Source organism: Ranitomeya imitator, chromosome 2, assembly GCF_032444005.1.
Source record: "Ranitomeya imitator isolate aRanImi1 chromosome 2, aRanImi1.pri, whole genome shotgun sequence".
In the NCBI taxonomy this organism is placed as follows: Eukaryota; Metazoa; Chordata; class Amphibia; order Anura; family Dendrobatidae; genus Ranitomeya; species Ranitomeya imitator.
The window spans coordinates 419,544,066-419,558,421 of NC_091283.1; the positions used below are offsets into that span (position 1 = coordinate 419,544,066).

A 14,356-nucleotide genomic window follows, 5' to 3' on the forward strand; every position below is an offset into this window, starting at 1 on the left:
AAATAATATCTGGATCTAAATTCCTTTTTTGTAGAATATTCTGAATACAAAATATTCTGAGTACAAACGTACCCGTAATCTGTCAGACATGCTAGTGCATAATAGAATTTCAATACCCAGAGGTAGTTGGTTGACTAGTAACCCCTTAGTAGGCAACTACAGGTGCGGTAATTGCAGATTTTGTCATCTTCATATTACACATAACCCTATTAAAATAGGATCCATCACACATAGAGTTCAGGATTATATCTTTTGTAAGAGTAAATTTGTAGTTTATGTTTTATTTTGTCCCTGCCGATATTTTTATATCGGAAAAACAATAAGACCTATGATAACGAGATTTAAAGAACACTACAACTCGATAATAACAGGCAAAGGCTGTCTAAGGTTAATCTAGCACATGAAAGAGAAACATAACGCCAATCCTGATTTGCTTAATTTTGCTGGTCTAGAAATCGTCAAATACCCTCCGCAAGGAGGAGATCAGAATAATTTATTATTACAAAAAGAAGCCAGATGGATACTTGATTCTAACGCACAAGGTCCAATTGGCTTAAACGATCGGTTAGACATGGCGGTATTTTTATAAGCAGAAATGAACAAAGGGTTAAAAACTTAGGTACATGAGAAAAAAGAAAAAAGGGTCTGAAATAATGTTTCTTTAAGTTACGGTCTGCATATGAAAAATGATTACTTGCTATCAATTCACATTTTTTCATTTTGTATTCACTTTTTTGTATGTTTGTATATGCATGCACGTCAGAAATCCTTAAAAAGGAAATGACGTAGGGTAATCTATCACCTGGACCCATTGAAGCAATCACTGTGCGAAACGGCCCTCGTCATTCCTCCACTCCTGCACCCTCCTGTTTGACCTGATGTCCTAACGGATGTACTACATGTTACTATTTTAACTTCCAATAAAGTACACGAATCTTACAGCAAAAAAGGGTGAGTGCCGCACTATTTTCCCTTTCTCTGTTTGATTATTTGGCTACATGCTTTTAGTGCAGAGCACCGTATGCCCAGTTTGTTCGTGACACCTGCATATTGGTTCCTTCTAAAGAGTCCAAGTTCATAAGAAGTCGTACTCTTCTGGTGCCGTCCCTTTCTATACTGCTGTTTTGTTGGTATTATATTACTTTTTGGGACAGAGCACAGAGCATAGAGTATAAAAGAGTAATAAGGCTACAATACTCTTTATAAACAAAGGACTGCCTTTAATTGTTATGGATGATAATATGGATTCGACCAACAATGCAGGATTGGATAAACCAGGCATATTAGCAGGTCGAGAGGGTGCTGTGGAGTTTTTTGCAGATTGTAATCTTGAAGACGAGTTACAAATAATCAGTACCAAAACCCTGGAAACTAAAATTCACACGCTTGCAGAAAAAGAGATTCGTTTATTTTGGACTATCAAGTCACTAAAATCATATATAGACTGTGAGAGAGTGCCTAGAGGTCTACGTGTGTTTAAAGAAATTTCCCAATTTCAACATGATATTTCCTTCCAAGAAGAGTGGGAAAAAATACATCTACAATGCTCTCATAGCCTGTTACTCTTGGTGACTGCCCAAAATGAAAAAGAATATTCTATACTTTGTGAAGAACTGGAAAAATCAAAGACAGAACTGTCAACTTGGTTAACGGAAACGCAAAATAAAAACTTTGTCAATAAATTAGAAAGAAAATTAACTCTACTACAAATAGAAATTAAGCAACAAAAGAAAGAAAAATTCCTTAGAGACAAAAACGATTTTGACATGGTGTTAGGGCTAGCGGAACGCACCAAATAATACGACAGATAGAGTATGGTGCGTTCGCAGCCCGGGGTCCACCGTGCAGAGATGGAACCTGCTGCCAAGTAATGACGGACTATATGGCGGTACTCATAAGTATACACACGTGGGTTAAACTTCACCCAGCGTGAAGTAAGCGATCCTGTTGCGTCACAGGACTGCGGTACCGCACATAGAACGCGAGCAAGTAGTCAGCGAACTCAACCCCAACTAGGAGTGAAGTCCGATTAGACCCTTGCTGGCACAACACCGCAACTGGGTGTGTAAGGAAACTGTATAACAATATTAAGGCACAAGAGTGCATGTGGTGCCACACTGACGAACGCCACTAACCACCCAGGCTTGGGTAAGGAAAGCACAGAGGAAGTGCACGGCGCCGTACTGGCGGTCACAGCAACTGGACGCTGTAATGTGTGATTCGTGCAGTAGGATAAGTCGGGCGCTAGATAGCAGCCATACACCTTCCGTGAACAGACATTCAATAGGGTAGGGGTATCCAAGGACGACTTGCACTCACAACATACACACATTAACAATTGTACACTAGCGCATGGCCGTGCGGTCATGCGCAGTTTATATAGCTGCAGCACAGGAAGTGGCCACAGAAACTTTGCCCTTCCAAGACCTGCCAAGAGGACCAATGGAATGTGCTGCAGAGCCTGAGCACATGACCCTCGATCTCCAACGGGAGATCTTGCCCTGGGCATGCTCAGTGTGTGCAGACAAGGACTTAGTCCCAGAGAAGTCCGCTCGCTGCTGACCAGCACTAGCTTTAATGGCAGAAGCTGAAGAAGCAGCAGTAACTCTCTGTACAGAGTGAGACTGAGCAAGACGCTGGGACCGACGTCCCTGCTGAGCAGGCTCCACTGCGGCTGGATAAGAATGGGAGACCGCAGCGGAGATGGCTTGAGATTCCCCCTGTGCAGAAGTGGGAACTCGAGACCTAACACATGGTGCAAGTGTTTAAAACAGAAAACAGTCTGCATTTTTTAATAGACATCGCAGCTATAAAGGGAATAAAAATCAAAAGAAAAAAAGACAGGACGGCTGGGTTACAGACTCAGAATCTAGTGCCGCAGAAGATGCAGGTGAAGCCAATTATGGTGGTCCGGTAAGAGCAGGTTCTTCAATCCCTTTAGAAAGAAGATCAGACGAGGGAGAAGAAAACTCAACTACCAGGAAAAAGCGCAAGCAAGTTTCTTGGAGGAAGTAAATAAAGACAAAGAAGAAAAGAATGAACTTCAAATATTGAACTTGTCAAAAAGAACTTTGAGTGCTGATCATATTTCTCTCCTTTCTAAAGGTCTTAATTACTGCGTTCCAGAGACTTTCGACTTAACTGGTTTCAAAATAGATCTATTTAAAAGTGTGAGAAAGCTTCACCTCCAAAAATATTTTCATAGAGACAAAAAACATGTCCCAAACACTTCTAGTTTCTCTTTGGAAGCTAATATCTCGCTTCACAATTTAGATAATGGGATAGGTTCTTTGGGCTTTATGACATATTCTCCTCAAAATACCCCCTACAAGTATTAAAAGAAGCGGAAAATCGCATTAGTAAGTTCTGACAGAGAGACTTCCTGAAAAGAAGAAAAAGAGAACCTTCTATTCAGGAAAATAACGCAATAGAGAGATTTTCTTTCTGTTTTAAACATGGTAATATGGATAGCGTTATACATTCATCGATATGAAAAAATTGGCATGTGTTACAAACTGATAAAGATATTGCAAGTATACACACTAATGCCCCTAAATTTGCTTACAAACGTACCCGTAATCTGTCAGACATGCTAGTGCATAATAGAATTTCAATACCCAGAGGTAGTTGGTTGACTACTAGTAACCCTTTAGTAGGCAACTACAGGTGCGGTAATTGCAGATTTTGTCATCTTCATATTACACATAACCCTATTAAAATAGGATCCATCACACATAGAGTTCAGGATTATATCTTTTGTAAGAGTAAATTTGTAGTTTATGTTTTATTTTGTCCCTGCCGATATTTTTATATCGGAAAAACAATAGGACCTATGATAACGAGATTTAAAGAACACTACAACTCGATAATAACAGGCAAAGGCTGTCTAAGGTTAATCCAGCACATGAAAAATGCGAAATGATTACTTGTTATTAATTCACATTTTTTCATTTTGTATTCACTTTTTTGTATGTTTGTATATGCATGCACGTCAGAAATCCTTAAAAAAGAAATGACGTAGGGTAATCAATCACCTGGACCCTTTGAAGCACTCACTGTGCGAAACGGCCGTCGTCCTTTCTCCACTCTCGCACCTGACCTGATGTCCTAAAGGATGTACTACATGTTACTATTTTAACTTCCAATAAAGTACACGAATCTTACAGCAAAAAAGGGTGAGTGCCGCACTATTTTCCTTTTCTCTGTTGGAGTATCTTGCACAGCCCATGTAGTATATAGCACAGCCAACGTAGTATATAGCACAGCCCCTGTAGTATATAGCACAGCGAGGTAGTATATAACACAGGCCACACAGTATATAACACAGCCCACATAGTATATAACACAGCCAACGTAGTATATAGCAATGTGGTAACCATATGCCTGTCAAAAAAAGGATTAAAATAAAATTAGTTATATACTCACCTCACGGAGGCCCCCGGATCCAGCCCAGGCCTTTAGCGATGCTGCCCGTGACGCTCCGTTTCCAGTAATGCCTTGCGGCAATAACCCGTGATGATGAAGCAGTCTCGCAAGATCACAATGTCATCTGGTGTCATTGCCACAATGCATTCTTGGGACCGGAGCGTCGCGAGGAGCGGGAAAGGCTGGCACGGATGCCAGAAGGTGAGAATATAATGTTTTGTTTTTTTTTTAAATTATTTTTAACATTATATCTTTTTACTATTGATGCTGCCTAGGCATAGGCAGCATCAATAGTAAAAAGTGAAGCGGTGTTTAAATCCCGCCCCAATATCGCTGATTGGTCACGGCCGGCCGGGTGTGACCAATCAGCGACGCGGGATTTCCGTGACAGACGGAAGTTACAGACAAATAGATTAAAGTGGACCTTAGACAATTATATATATATAGATATTACAAAAATAACAAGAGTTAAAACCAAACACACAAAAGAGTTAAAAATACAAAGATAGAAAGGTGACTAAGGGTTCAAAACGTTACTAAATGCTATTGTCATAAGAAGGGGGTGAAATTCAGGGACTCATTAAGGCCAGCAGATTTTATGGTCCCCAGCATCACAATCCATTTCATCTCTTGTGCCAAGAGTTTTTTTATGTTTCCCCCCCCCCCCCCGATTCCAACATGTACCACATCTAGTCCCCTGACCTTAAATTCTTTTGCGTTACAATTATGCACCATCCTAAAATGTTTTGGGATGGTCTTCAGAGTTGCTATATCTTCAACCATCTTAGCGGCACAAATATACCATACGAGTTCCCTTACACACACTCTCAATTCACGAGATGTTAGTCCTATGTATATAAGGGGACAGCTACATGTGGCATAATAGATTACTTTACTTGTATTGCATCTTTGTTGCCGTCCACTGAACTAAAACTTGATGTACGAAGGATATTAGTGCACGCCAAGCGGTGGCCCCTAATTCGTCTTGTCATTCCAAATGGATGGAGGACCATGAAACCTGCTGGCCTTAATGAGTCCCTGAATTTCGCCCCCCTTCTTATGACAATAGCATTTAGTAACATTTTGAACCCTTAGCCACCCTTGCATCTTTGTATTTTTAACTGTTTTGTGTGTTCGGTTTTAACTCTTGTTATTTTTGTAATATATCTATATATAGGTTTATATTGGATCATCCCATCCATTACAATATGTGTCCTTTAAGGATCTGATCATTTTCTAGGAGCACAGGAAGGTTTATCCCATGGGAAAAAGGAATTAACTATTTTGCTCTGCTGATGCTCGGACGAGATCTAACCTTCATGTGCAGAACTGTTATTACTGTATTCTTAATTGTTTCTCTATGGTAATTTGTTTATGAGGATACTTTGTCTTATTGGATTTGAGAGGTACCTGCCACGGCTGCAGTGCGCATGCTGGCGACTTGCGGCTGCCGCCCTCTGCCTGGCATTGTCCCGCTGCGTGCACGACCGGGACCACGTTGGTGCCTGCTCGTGTGTGTACCTGGATGTGTCCGGGCGGGGGTGGTGAGCCATGGGTGGCGGCATGCGCCACGATCATGCAGCCAGGAACCGGCCGGGTCATGTGATACCCATGTGCCAAGTATCCATGGATACTTAAGGTCCTCAAGCTAAACTACACCTCCCCTTGGGAAAGCGAGGCTGACAGTGGTTAAACCCACGTCGGGGTGCGTTCAGTAAGCATCACAGCAAATGGTGAGAGACCCTCCCCCCTTTTTCTCCCTCCTTCCCTCTCCCCGGTGCCCACCATGCTGGATACTAGGGTTGAGCGAAATGGATCAGACAAATTCAAAAATTGCCGACTTTTGGCAAAGTTGGGTTTCATGAAACCCGACCCGATCCTAGTGTGGGATCGGCCATGAGGTCGGCGATCTTCGCGCCAAAGTCGCGTTTCATATGACGTTTTCAGCGCCATTTCTCATCCAATGAAGGAGGATGCAGAGTGTGGGCAGCGTGATGACATAGGTCTCGGTCCCCACCATTTTAGAGAAGGGCATTACAGTGATTGGCTTTCTTTCTGCGGCATCACAGGGGCTATAAAGGGGCGTACACGCCAACCGCCATCTTACTTCTGCTGATCTTAGCATAAGGAGAGATTGCTGCAGCTGTATCAGAAGAAGGGATATAGTTAGGGAGGGAGGATTAACCTCGAAACTGCTTGTGCTGTAGTGATTTCCACTGTCCAACACCACCTTTTCTTTGCAGGGACAGTGGAGTTTATATTTTTGTGCATCAGCTCTGTAGCTTATTAGGCTGCCCTATAAGGCTCCCTGATAGCTGCATTGCTGTTTGTACGCCGCTGTGCAAACCAACTGCTTTTTTAAAAGCAAAAATCCTGTTGCTCCTTTCTGCTTAAGTTATCTTGTTTCTTTGTCCACACTTTTGTGTGTAGCAGTCCTTTTTATTGCTGCCATACTTGTCCTGAGATCATTGTAGGGAGATTGAAATGGTACTACAGCCCTTGTATTTTTTTATATATCTTCCAGCCACGTTCTGCCACTTACATTGTGTAGTGTAATACACAAGGCCTGTGTTTTGTTGCAGTCTCCCCCCTAACAAAGGGAGATTTAAATTGGCACTAAGTGGATCTACGTCACAGTTCTGTTTAGTTTGTCGTACATCTTCCAGCCACGTTCTGCCACTTACATTGTGTAGTGTAATACACTGGGCCTGAGTTTTGTTGCAGTCTCCCCCCCCCCCCAAAAAAAGGGAGATTTAAATTCTCCACAAGTTTATATACACCTTCTACCTTGTTTCACAGTACCATTTAACAATTGTTATTTTGGTTAGATTTCTCCAAAAACGAGGAAGTCTGGTGGAAGAGGCCGTGGGCGGGCGTTGCCAGCTGGTACTGATGGTGGTGGTGGTGGAGCATCTGGTGGTAGTGGGAAAAGCAAAATAGCACCAAAGGCTCGAGGTGTTGAGCCAGCGTCATTGTCTGGCTACACAAGGCCTCAAAGGCTCCCTTATCTGGGAGTAGAAAAACAGCTTTTAAAGCCGGAGCAGCAGGAAAAAGTTTTGGCTTTCCTTGCTGACTCAGCCTCTAGCTCTTTCGCCTCCTCTTCAGAAGGTTCGAAATCTAAAAGCAGCGAGTCGTCAGTGGATGCTCCCGGTCAGGAACAAGTCGCTTCCTTGTGTCCTTCACCCAAACCAAAAGTGAAGGATGCGGCAGGCGAAACTACAGTTTACTTCATGGAGCTCTTTACACATACCGTGCCTGGGTTAGAGAGGGAAATTGTTAAAAGCCCATTAGAAGATGAATCGGACATGGAGTGCACAGATGCACAGCCACAGCTAGATTATTATGCTGTTCCATTGACTCAGATCACTACATTGCCCTCACAGTGTACTCAGCCAGAATCTGACCCTGATGAGACTATGGTGCCCCGTCATGAACGCTATAGCACCTTACACGGTGACACAGAGGAAGGTGCACATGACATTGAAGAGGAGGTGATAGATGACCCAGTTGTTGACCCAGATTGGCAGCCATTGGGGGAAGAGGGTGCCGCTGCCAGTAGCTCAGAAGCAGAGGAGGATGATCCGCAGCAGCCATCTACATCGCAACAGCTGTCATCTGGCAGGCCCGTATATGGCCAAAAATGTTTGTCAAACCCAAAAACAGTTTTAGGACAGCGTGGCCATCCGGTGAAAGTAGTACAGTGTGCAATGCCTGAAAAGGTAATCCATAGTAGGAAGAGTGCAGTGTGGGCATTTTTTAACCAAGATCCCAATGATCAGTGCAAAGTTATCTGTAAGAAGTGCTCAAAGACCTTTAGCAGAGGGAAGAATCTCCTAAATTTAACCAGACATTTAACCAGCATGCACTTGCAAGACTGGACTAACTACCAAACGTCCAGTACCGTGGGTGTACCTAGTCAGAATGAAGGTAGTCAGCAACGCTACATTGCTTCCCTCACAGTAAGCCCACCGGTTAGGACACCACCAGCAGAAAATGTGGAGGTATCGTCGCAAGGCCAAAGCAGTCAGGGAATCACAAGGATCTTGGTAGGAAACACTGTAGGTAGGCCAACATCAAGAATACCATCACCAACCCTCTCTCAGTCTGCCATGTCCACTACCACCCCCGCTAGTTCCACCATATGCAGCTCTCCAGTCCAGCTCACCCTACAAGAGACTCTCGTTAGGAAAAGAAAGTACTCATCCTGTCATCCGCGTACACAGGGTTTGAACGCCCACATTGCTAGACTAATCTCGTTAGAGATGATGCCCTACCGGTTGGTTGAAAGCGAAGCTTTCAAAGCCCTGATGGCCTACGCAGTGTAGCGATTCGGAAAGAAATCCGAGAGTGGAACCTCTGGGTTGTGACTCTAGAGCCCCCAGGGTCGAGCGGACCAGATGGAACCACCCCCTATACAGGGGGTGTTAGGAGCAGGACCTCGGGGGAATGGAGACACAACAGCTAGAGCCAAAGGGACGACCAGAGAAAGAAAGAGAGCACAGAGCTTGAGGAATGACGGGGAACAATAGGAAAACAGGACTTAGCTGAATACGAGAGGAACACGAGACGAAGCAGGACACGGCAGGAACTCAGGACTAGGCAGGACACGGCAGGAACACAGGACTTGGCAGGACACGGCAGGAACACGGAACTTGGCAGGACACGGCAGGAACACGGAACTGGGCAGGACACAGCAGGAACACAGGACTTGGCAGGACACGGCAGGAAGACGGAACTTGGCAGGACACGGCAGGAACACGGAACTTGGCAGGACACGGCAGGAACACGGAACTTGGCAGGACACAGCAGGAACACAGGACTTGGCAGGACACGGCAGGAACACGGAACTAGGCAGGACACAGCAGGAACACAGGACTTGGCAGGACACGGCAGGAAGACGGAACTTGGCAGGACACGGCAGGAACACGGAACTTGGCAGGACACGGCAGGAACACGGAACTTGGCAGGACACAGCAGGAACACAGGACTTGGCAGGACACGGCAGGAAGACGGAACTTGGCAGAACACGGCAGGAGCACGGAACTAGGCTGGACACAGCTGGAACACAGGAACTAGGCAGGGCACGGAAGGAACATAGAATAGAGACACAGAAAGCACCAAGCGGGGAAGAGACACTAATACTGGGGAGCCTAGGACGTAGGAACGCTGAACGAAGACAGAGCACCTACAAAGCAAAGGCGTCTTACCTGGGAAGACGCCGGGAAGAAATAGCCGATGGGCGCCGCCATGTTGGGGCGGAGCTATCGGGTCGCGACCTCCCAGAGGGCTCAGCGCCGGAGGAGACGTGACCGCGCATGCGCAAAGACGCTGGACGCCGAGAGCCAGCGAAAGAAGATGCAGAGTGGCGAGGGACAGGATCGTGAGTGCGCCGAGGGATGGAAGAAGATGGGTAAGTATGTGCGGGCGTGACACGCAGTCCCACGCTACGACCTACCCAGTCGACACTTCTTTGCGAGAAAAGCCATCCCAGCCCTCCACCAGCATGTCAAAGAAATCAGTCAGTAGAAAGGTGCACCTCACAACAGATGCATGGACCAGCAGGCATGGCCAGGGACGTTACGTGTCCATCACGACGCACTAAGTTAATGTGGTGCATGCAGGGTCCACAGGGGACAGTCATAGTGGGACAGTCCTGCCTATCCCACGGTCTAGGAAACAGTTTGCTGTAGGCGTTCACCACTCCTCCTCCTCCTCCTCCAGAAGTGAAAGGTCGTCCACAGAGCGCAGTCGCACGACCACTCTATCCGCAGCTGCCAGTGTTGCACACGAGGTGTCCCATTATCGAACATCTAGTGGTAAGCGTCAGCAGGCTGTGCTACAAATGAAGTGTTTGGGCGACAACAGACACACCGTGGAAGTACTGGCCAAGTACTTGCAGCAAGAAATGCAGTCATGGCTGGGCAGTGTACATCTTGAGGCAGGCAAGGTAGTCAGTGATAACAGAAGGAATTTTATGGCTGCCATAGCCCTTTCAGAACTTAAACACATACCTTGCCTGGCTCACACCTTGAACCTGGTGGTGCAGTGCTTCCTGAAAAATTATCCTGAGTTACCAGCCCTGCTCCTGAAGGTGCGAAGACTTTGCTCGCACATCCGCCGGTCGCCCGTACACTCCAGCCGTATGCAGAACCATCAGCGATCGCTGAATCTTCCCCAGCACCGCCTAATAATTGATGTTGCAACAAGGCGGAACTACACACTGCACATGCTTCAGAGGCTGTGCGAACAGAGGAGTGCTGTTATTTATTTGAGGGAGGATACACATACATGGGCAGGCAGTTGGATGGCAGACATGGAGTTGTCTGTGTGCAGTGGTCGAAGCTCCAAGACCTCTGTCAAATCCTTCAGTGTTTTGAGGAATGCACACGGTTTGTAAGTGCAGACGATGCCATCATAAGCATGAGCATCCCACTAATGCGTCTGCTGATACAAAGTTTGACGCACATCAAGGAGCAGGCGTCTGCAGCCAAGGAGGAGGGAAGCCTTGATGACAGTCAGCCATTGTCTGGTCAGGGAAGTCTCCTGGGCGAGGTGGCGGACAAAGAGGAGGAGGATGATGGGGATGAATATTTATGGGAGGAGGATGCTTCTCAGGCAGCAATAGAAACTGGTGGCGTTGCAAGGTCAGGTACAGGGTTTTTGCGGGCCACAAGTGATGTTGATTTGCAAGAAAGTGCTCCTCAGCCCAGGACAAGCAGTGAATTGACTAAATAAACCTAGAAAAGTCGCACCAGACACTCAGATAAACCCTAGATCCAACACGGGTCATATAGGGAGAGGTAATAAACCATAAGTCTGGGCATATCAAAATAGAGGTACAGACGAAGTATATATAAACATAATCTTTATTAAAGTATCAAATATACAAAAAATTATTTTAGAAAATAACAGTACAAGGACAAAACAGGTAGCGGGGAAAAGCAACTAAAAGAGAGCATGTACAAGATGACAAAATACAATGCTGAAGACAACATGAAAAGAAAATTGAGCACCCTGCGCTGACTGCAGACCAGAGGATACTGAATCATGCACTGGGAAGATATTCCCAAATGTGCACTGAAACAATGAATGACACCGCTGCTAAGATTCCCTAAAGGTGCACTGGGTAACAGAGGATACGCAACAAAATCAAGGCAACATAATAGCATATATGAAAAGTGTGCTCAAATTAGTATAACGTTACCTTGGGACATGGTTGCGGTAAATACTGTCATGTCACTGCAGGCAGGGAGGGAAGCCTCAACGCGCGTTTCACCTGAATGGCTTCGTCAGGAGGCGTGGCCGTTAAAACTACAGGCTGGGGTATATGTAGGAAGGTAAGGCGCCAATGAACCAATCGGCGCACAGCTCAGGATGATGCAGAAACCCGCAGACAGCTGGGCAAGCCGCGCGCCACAGGACATGGGCGGGAGGACAAACGTCATCTCCGCCCATCCCCATGGCAACGCGGCCAGCCCACAACGCCAGCCGGGGAACCACAGCGCATACCTGATGTGCGCTCAGGCCAAAGACAGCTGGGAGGGAGGGAACAGCGCCGAATAAATGCATAGTAAGTAGATGGGATAGGATAGACATATAAACCCGCAAAGTAAATGAAAACAGCGGCAAATAGCAGCACATAAGTGGGGCAGCACAAAGATCACGCCTACCCATAGAAAAATATCACTAGTTAAAAAAGGCACTGCCAAAGAGAATATATTTAGCGCTTGCATAGTGCATCACGCCAAAAGGGAGAAAGCAGACAATCGAAAATATAACAAATATAGCAAAGAATAAAGCCGCAAATATGGACTAAGCATCAGGGTCTCTGCATGAGGTATAAATAGAGAAAAAGATAATTCGAGTAATAATAACGAACACAAGATCTAGTTCATAATTTATTAAACCAAAAAATACCAGGAAAAAGATAAATATGGAGAAAAGATGTCCTGATTCAGAAACTGAGTTGAGTCCCAATCAGGACAAAAGCCCACAAATGCAGAGATCCTCATGCAAGTCACAGCAAGGATACGGCACAGATAAAAATATAAAGCATGTACAATTATAACACAGGCTGCTACTACTGGCAGAGAATACTGCTGCAGATAGACTGTACAAGTAACAAAAATAGAACCCATGTATAGAAAAACCACAGGCATATAATCGTATTAATTGCTGAGGATCACTGTCACTGCAGTATCACTTATAATTTATCGCAGTAAAGTCCAAATTGATGCGGCAAAGAAGAAGAGAAGGTGCTCCTAAATAATTTCAATTCGTTGAACCCCATAGATGGAAGCGAAACAAGGATCCGAAAAGGATGAAGCGTGAAAATCTTCTCCATGGATGCCTCCCAATAAGCAGGATGAAAAGACGAATAAGGTAAGATCTAAATCAAGATAAAAACATAAAAGTAACAAAGCAAAACAAAAACAGACAATAAACAAAGGTGAAAAAAGGGAATGAAAAAATAAATAATTTATGATAAAATAACCCAAGCCTGAAAAGGTTAAATTAAAAGAAAGCTCAAAATTACAAAAAAGACTTGAAGCTGATGGCCTCATTAAGGCCAAACGGTTAGAGAATGTTCAATGTAACCATCCAACGTGTCTCTTTTTGGAGGAGTCTCTGTTTGGTGTTACCGCCCCTGATCCCCATGTAGACACGATCAATTCCACGGAAGTAGAGGCCTTTCGGGCTGCTATTATGGACCTTAAAGAAATGCCTTGGTATGGATTTCAAAAGGGCCGGCTCGAGACACTTAACCGAATTATGAATGTCCCTGATGTGTTCCTGAACCCGGACTTTGAACGCTCTTGTGGTCATGCCGATATAGATCCGCTTACAGGGACACTGAGCATAATAGACAATGGCCTCTGTATTGCAGGTTATGTGATGGACTATCCTATAGGTTTTGTCCCCAACAGAGTTCGAAAATTCTTTCGTTCTGCAGATATATTTACAGGCAGAACAATTCCCACAGGAAAAACAGCCCCAAGGGGGACCCTTCTGGCAAATGCCGAAGGGGTTGCCCTTCGGGGGTACATAATGGCTGTCGCACAACACATCTCCTAGTGTACGGGATCTACGCCATGTAATAAGTGGATGGGGAGTAATCTGACTAGACAGATCCCTGTCTGCGAGCAGGATCGGCCAATGTTTTCTAAAGATATCATTGATAACCGACCAGTTTGCATTACATTTTGTAATGAAGGTGCTGAGTCGGCATTCTTAGGAGGTTTTTTAGGCCGACCTGCTAGCAGAGAGGGTCTGTCTAGGTGTAAGGCACGAGAATAGCCCCTATTAATGTCTGCATATTTGTTTCCTCGCATTTTAAAACGCCGCGTAAGATCTGCTGCCTGTTTGTGAAATGCGCCATCATCAGAGCAGATGTGATGCATCCGCAAGAATTGACCCACTGGAATGGAACTCTTCAGTTTGGGTGGGTGTGATGAAGAGAAGTGGAAGTGCGCGTTAGTAGATGTACTCTTACGGAAGACGTCGGTAGTAATAGACCCATCGACAGTTTCTTTATTATTACTCGAATTATCTTTTTCTCTATTTATACCTCATGCAGAGACCCTGATGCTTAGTCCATATTTGCAGCTTTATTCTTTGCTATATTTGTTATATTTTCGATTGTCTGCTTTCTCCCTTTTGGCGTGATGCACTATGCAAGCGCTAAATATATTCTCTTTGGCAGTGCCTTTTTTAACTAGTGATATTTTTCTATGGGTAGGCGTGATCTTTGTGCTGCCCCACTTACGTGCTGCTATTTGCCGCTGTTTTCATTTACTTTGCGGGTTTATATGTCTTATAATCAGCGGCGGTTCGGATCACTATTCGATCCTATCCCATCTACTTACCATGCATTTATTCGGCGCTGTTCCCTCCCTCCCAGCTGTCTTTGGCCGGAGCACACATCAGGTAT

General features: G+C 45.0%; 1 protein-coding gene and 1 long non-coding RNA gene across 2 annotated transcripts in view; one reads left to right on the forward strand and one right to left on the reverse strand.

The window, feature by feature from the left end:
* The window catches only part of LOC138664259 (cytochrome P450 2G1-like), a 357,037-nt gene that overhangs the window by 40,685 nt on the left and 301,996 nt on the right, over positions 1-14,356 (reverse strand). The gene's annotated exons all lie outside the window — the stretch shown is intronic.
* The window catches only part of LOC138664260 (uncharacterized), a 268,604-nt gene continuing 266,986 nt past the window's right edge, over positions 12,739-14,356 (forward strand). Inside the window, exon 1 of the long non-coding RNA XR_011318315.1 lies at positions 12,739-12,807. This is a non-coding gene — a long non-coding RNA (uncharacterized lncRNA). The remainder of the gene's footprint in view (positions 12,808-14,356) is intronic.